Consider the following 6231-nt stretch of genomic DNA (forward strand, 5'->3'; position numbering starts at 1 on the left):
TTACCCGTGCCTACTTGTGAACTCGTTGCAGCTGATCGCCGGTAGGAAAACCGAGCAGAAAAACCTATCGTACTGCAACTCGCACCAGGTCTCATACAACGTAACTACTCTAGAATCGTAAAAAGGTCTTACTTTTGAATGAAAGGTGGAAATACTGGCAAAACTTCGGTACATTCTGAAGTCGAGAATTACACTTTCACTGCCAAGCCAGTACTAATCCTAACACAGTCATGCACAAACCCTCTCATTCACGTTAGAAAGTTTATCGTACCGTATTTCCCGAAATATGAATAGCTACTAAGCACGGATTGTTCTTAAATGAAAATGCTCGCTATACTAGTAAGTTTCTCGGTGTCTAATGCACTCAAGTCTTTACTCACCGATCTCAATTGCTACGAGGCTTATTGTCTTTCCTCTTATACAAAATTACTTTCGCCGGCAGGGGTGGCAGAGCGGTTCTAGGCGCTACAGTCTGGAACCGTGTGACCGCTACGGTCGCAGGTTCGAATCCTGCCTCGGGCATGGATGTGTGTGATGTCCTTAGGTTGGTTAGGTTTAAGTAGCTCTAAGTTCTAGGGGACTAATGACCACAGCCGTTAAGTCCCATAGTGCTCAGAGCCATTTGAACCAAGCCAATTCATACTTTCTCAAAAACACACTAGAATAAATACGCCTTCACATGAAAACACTTTTGAAACATGTAGCACAACTAAAATCGGCAAATTATAACTTCCTTCAGAGCTAATGCTACACACGACAATACCATTGAAAGGCTGGGCTCCGACAACTTAGACTGCTGTAAGCATTCTATTTATATAACTCCAAGAGAAAAGACGCGCGAAGAACACTGTGGCCTGGTTGGTCAGTTCGCTTTAAGGCCAATAGGAAAACATTACTCTCCCGTGGTAGTTCGCGCCTTTACCGGGCGAGGTGGCGCAGTGGTTAGCACACTGGACTCGCATTCGGGAGGACGATGGTTCAATCCCGTCTCCGGCCATCCTGATTTAGATTTTCCGTGGTTTCCCTAAACCGCTTCAGGCAAATGCCGGGATGGTTCCTTTGAAAGGGCACGGCCGATTTCCTTCCCCATCCTTCCCTAACCCGAGCTTGCGCTCCGTCTGTAATGACCTCGTTGTCGACGGGACGTTAAACACTAATCTCCTCCTCCTCCTTCGCGCCTTTCATGACTAGCCAATCAACGAATAACACACTTTCGAACTGTACTTTTTCCCAAAATAAATATTTAACATTCTGATATTTTTTTTATACTTGACATTATTAACTATTTTCATTTGCACTCGAATCAGCTTTCGTTTTACCATAAACTTACTTAACATATTATGATACAAAATTCCCCATCATATGACGTTCATCAGTAGAACAATTATCTACATATTTACTTTAGATCACATTAACGCATCATTCACACTACTAAAAGCATATACAAAACTGTACAAACATAAAAAACAAAAAAGCCTTCAAGAAATAAGCAGACAATCCAAAAAAGCATTCTCTAGACCTGATTCTTGAATGTCTCTGTGCACTACTGTACTCTGGTGGATGAAAAATAGAACTACGTTCTCGACTGAACCCACCTCAGACCATCTGTCACTCTGCACGTATGAGTCATTCTCCCGATGTACAGGCTCTAGACAGGAGCGATATAAGGCTTCACGTCTCACACCCCCTATGGTTATAAAGTTTTTTCGAAAATTTTAGAATTGTATAAATTATCGACCCTGGCTTCAAATTTTAAATCTTTCAAAAAATTCTCGTTCTTACAAACTAAAATTATAAATTTGTTACTCCTGACTTGGCAGTCTACAAGTAACCTAGCCTAATATTTTAATTTATATATGAAAAATCATTTATTGCTTGAAAAAATTCATGCAAATTGTGAAAACAAGTTTTCAACATTTTAATAACTGTTTCAACATTTTTAAATTCATGTTTCATGAAAGTCTTCTGAAGTTCACTACTTGTTTACTTTTTTTAAATGCACTGCGATTTGTGTCCCTCAGTTTAATAATGGCATTTTATTCTACCTTAGCACCAGCACATCCTATAGTCATTGTGTCACATACATTTTCCTGTTTTTTAATTATGGCACCTTTGCATTGTAGTGTCCATAATGTTCCAGCATCTTCCACCTTTCTGTCCTTCCAGAGTTTACATGCAACATTGTTCTGAAACCATACTTACATGTCAGACTAATACACAATCACTTATTATTACGAGAAATTATTTACAAATTTTATATTTCGTTTAACTTGACTTCAAATCGAAGTAAATTAAGTGTTACTTCTTTATTTTACTTTAATCAGCAAGATCAAATTACTAGAAACTTTTTTAAAGAATTTATTTCCTTATAAGACTTAATGAGTTTTAATGAAAACTAGTTGCTATTGAATGCAAAATTTTTCTTTACTGTAACTCAGTTTGAGAACATTTAACTGTGAAAAACACATTTCACACTAAGCAATTATTTACGAACAATTTAGATTCATAGTTATCACTTTTATACAGTCTCTCTATGCATCACTTCTTCTTCATATTTTTTACCACTATTGAACAGAAAACAAAATTTTTTTGATTATATGTACATATAATCTCCACATTCATTCATAGTCCGTTCATAATAAATGTTCTTCAGCTTTATCGAGGTATATTTTTTGTCGTATTTCTTACACTTCCATCAATTATGTGGCCACTGTATACCCCTTTTCATCATTACAACACTCCTTCTCCTGATCACGACACTTTAGTGTTCATCATCAAAATCTCCTTTATTAACTGCACTTGTCCCATCCGATTACTTTCATTTCCCTACATTTCACTCAACCTCCAATTTATTTTCACTTATTCCTACAGGATATTCCTTCCTATGTGGCATTATTTTAACTGATACATTAATGCTTCATACACTTCCACATACCATAGAATAAGTTCTCATATTACTATAGTCAAACCGTACTGTCAGCTTTCAGCAGGATAATGCACCCTCTTTCTACTTTCCATTTAAGTTAACACCTTTGTATCTTAATTACTTTCCTACATCAACATACTTATGTCGTCACTTCATTACAATTTTACCTCGATTTCTCTCACTGTAAAACTTATTTCGTCATAAGACACCATAACACCCTCAGACACTTTACCTTCACTGATAGAGAAGAAAATTAAAAATGATAGATTCAGCTCAAAATGACGGAAGATGAAGATTGGCAGTATGGAAATAAACTGAGCACCTGGTGTTCGTCAAACACCTAGCATTCCATAGGTTGCAACGCCCTCTGAAGCCTCCAAGCTTAGCTCACACCTAACTCTGGACTAATGTATCTTTTGAAATCTATAACATTTCTTAAACCCAATGGTTTCCCCAGTTTCCCGTGTACTAATCTATCTGCATTGGGGTGGGTTTTTCAGTAATCCTAAATGGACCCATATATTCGTCTATTTCTTCTTGTAATGCCTTCATTTTCTGATGGTCCACCCCCCATATCATCCCCATACTCATTTTAGTCCTCTAAATCTTCCATCCTTCTACAATACCTAATCGGTATACTGGCTACATCATCTTTAGTTGAATTATTTTGTTTTTTAAAAAAATGGTACAATTACATCTTTCCGATTTATTTCAAAAATTTCTACATTTTCTTTTAAATTTAATCTCCCTTTGTATGGGTTCAAGAAATCTACACCAGTTAGCATTTTTATACATAGATCAGGGATTATAAGGAAGTTATGGAGTACTTGCGCACTATTTATTTTTACTGGCAAGAGAACTTCGTGTTAAACAGGCTTTTTGAACTTTTACTGTAGCAACAATTATCTGCACCCCCATTACTGGCATTATTACAAGTTCAGCTCTATTTGGCAATGATTCTAACATTTTTTACTCACAACACAAATCACTATCACAGTCTTCTAAACACTGTACTTCTTCGTTACACACTTACAGAATAATTACTGGCAGACTCAACACCTTCCTTTCATTGCTAGTGTCAGAACCCTCCTCCAACAAATCGTTCACAACCTCCCTTCTATTGAAACCTTCCCTGTTTCGAGGAATTACACAGATTTTTGCAGAATTACCATCGTCACTTTTCTCCCCCATACTAACTATTCTGTCCATTAATGACAGCTCAAAATCTTTTTCTGGCGTTTCGCCATTCTCCCTTTCCTCCCTCCCTCTCTTCCTTTCTTTCACAATTAATTGACTGACCCCCACTAATCTCCCGTACTTCTGCAGCTTCTGTACTTTCTACTTCCCCAGAACATGCCTCGACTTCAACTTGGTAGCTAAAGAATTTCTGGCAATCAGGTTCTGTCACAGTTTTCGCTAATACATAATCCCTTTCGTCTGCAATACAGTGCTTATTTTATTTATGTCTGTCCAAAAAATGCCTTCACTTTAAAACACATTTGAAACATGTAGCTCAACTAAAACTAGCAAATTATAACTTCCTTCAGAGCTCATACTACAAACGACCATATCATTGAAAGACTGGGCTCCGACTACTTGGACAGCCATAAGCATTCCACTGACATAACTTCAAGAGAAAAGATGCATGAAGAATACTCCGTTCTGGTTGGTCAGTCCTCTTTAAGGCCAACAGAAAAACGTTATTCTTCCGCGGTAGTCCGCGCTTTTCATGACTACCCAATCAACAAATAACACACCTTCGAACTGTACTTTTTCCCAAAACAAATATTTAACATTCTGATATTTTGTTTATACTTTGCGTTATTAACCATTTTCATTTGCACTAGACTCAGCTTTCCTTTTAACAAAAACGTACTTAACAAGTTATGATACAAAATTCCCCATCATACGACGTTCATCAGTAGAACAATTATCTAATTATTTACTTTAGATCACATTCACACATCATTCACACTACTAAAAGCATATACAAAACTGTACAAACATAAAAAACATAAAAGCCTTCAAGAAATAAACAGACAATCCAAAAAAGCATTCTCTAGACCAGATTCTTGAATGTCTCTGCGCACTACTCTACTCTGGTGGATGAAAAATAGAACTACGTTCTCGACTGAACCCACCTCAGACCATTTGTCACTATGCACGTATGAGTCATTCTCCCGATGTACAGGCTCTAGACAGGAGCGATATAAGGCACAATGCCTCAAGGGGACCATCAGATTCGTTAAGCAGGGATTACAATGAGCCTTAGGTATGTTATGAAGGACCTACCCTGAGTGGATGTCTAGCAGCTTGTCATGCGAGGGTCTCTGCAGGTTAAGAAAATAATTGTTGAAGTTTTATGCGTACCTCATACATCCATAACGTTAATATGGTGCTGGGGCTAAGGTTCGCAGCTACCACGCAGGCAGTATGGGCTCAAACACTGACCAAGTACTTCTTTAGTTTCATCTTTATGTCGTAAAGATCCCCCTCCCCCCCCCCCCCCACGAACCATGGACCTTGCTATTGGTGGGGAGGCTCGTGTGCCTCAATGATACAGATAGCCATACCGTAGTTGCAACCAAAATGGAGAGGTATGTGTTGAGAGGTCAGACAAACGTGTGGTTCCTGTAGAGGGGAAGCAGCCTTTTCAGTAGTTGCAGTGGCATCAGTCTGGATGATTGACTGATCTGGCCTTGTAACACTAACCAAAACGGCCTTGCTGTGCTTGCACTGCGAACAGCTGAAAGCAAGGGGAAAATACAGCCGTAATTTTTCCCGAGGACATGCAGGTTTACTGTATAGTTAAATGATGATGGCGTCCTCTTGGATAAAATATTACGGAGGTAAAGTAGTCGCGCATTCGGATTTTCTGGTGGGGACTACTCAGGAGGACGCTGTTATCTGGAGAAAGAAAACTGGCATTCTACAGGTCGGAGCGTGGAATGTCAGATCCCTTAATCGGGAAGGTAGAGTAGAAAATTTAAAAATGGAAATGGATAGCTTAAAGCTAGATATATTGGGAATTAGTGAAGTTTGTTGGTAGGAGGAACAAGACTTCTGGTCAGGTGAATACAGGGTTATAAATACAAAATCAAATATGGGTAAAACGGGAGTAGGTTTGAAACGTCCCCTTAGAAAAATTATACAAGACTGTGCTTAAACTGTCACACAATATTTTTAGCCCAACGCAATCTGACTTTCAATAATCCCTACAAAAGAATGACCCTGACTAACATTAACCTATAACTTTCACAAATCACTTACCTCACAAAAATCTTCGTTACTCTAACTACTGCAAT

The 6231-nt window shown here is 38.3% G+C and overlaps 1 non-coding gene across 1 annotated transcript; it reads left to right on the top strand.

Moving 5' to 3' along the window:
- The first annotated feature begins 924 nt into the window (after positions 1 to 924).
- Positions 925 to 997, top strand: Trnaa-cgc (transfer RNA alanine (anticodon CGC)). The gene has a single exon. It is a non-coding gene; the product is annotated as a tRNA-Ala (tRNA).
- Positions 998 to 6231: the final 5234 nt, after the last annotated feature.

This window comes from Schistocerca nitens, chromosome 8 (assembly GCF_023898315.1).
Source record: "Schistocerca nitens isolate TAMUIC-IGC-003100 chromosome 8, iqSchNite1.1, whole genome shotgun sequence".
NCBI classification, from domain to species: Eukaryota; Metazoa; Arthropoda; class Insecta; order Orthoptera; family Acrididae; genus Schistocerca; species Schistocerca nitens.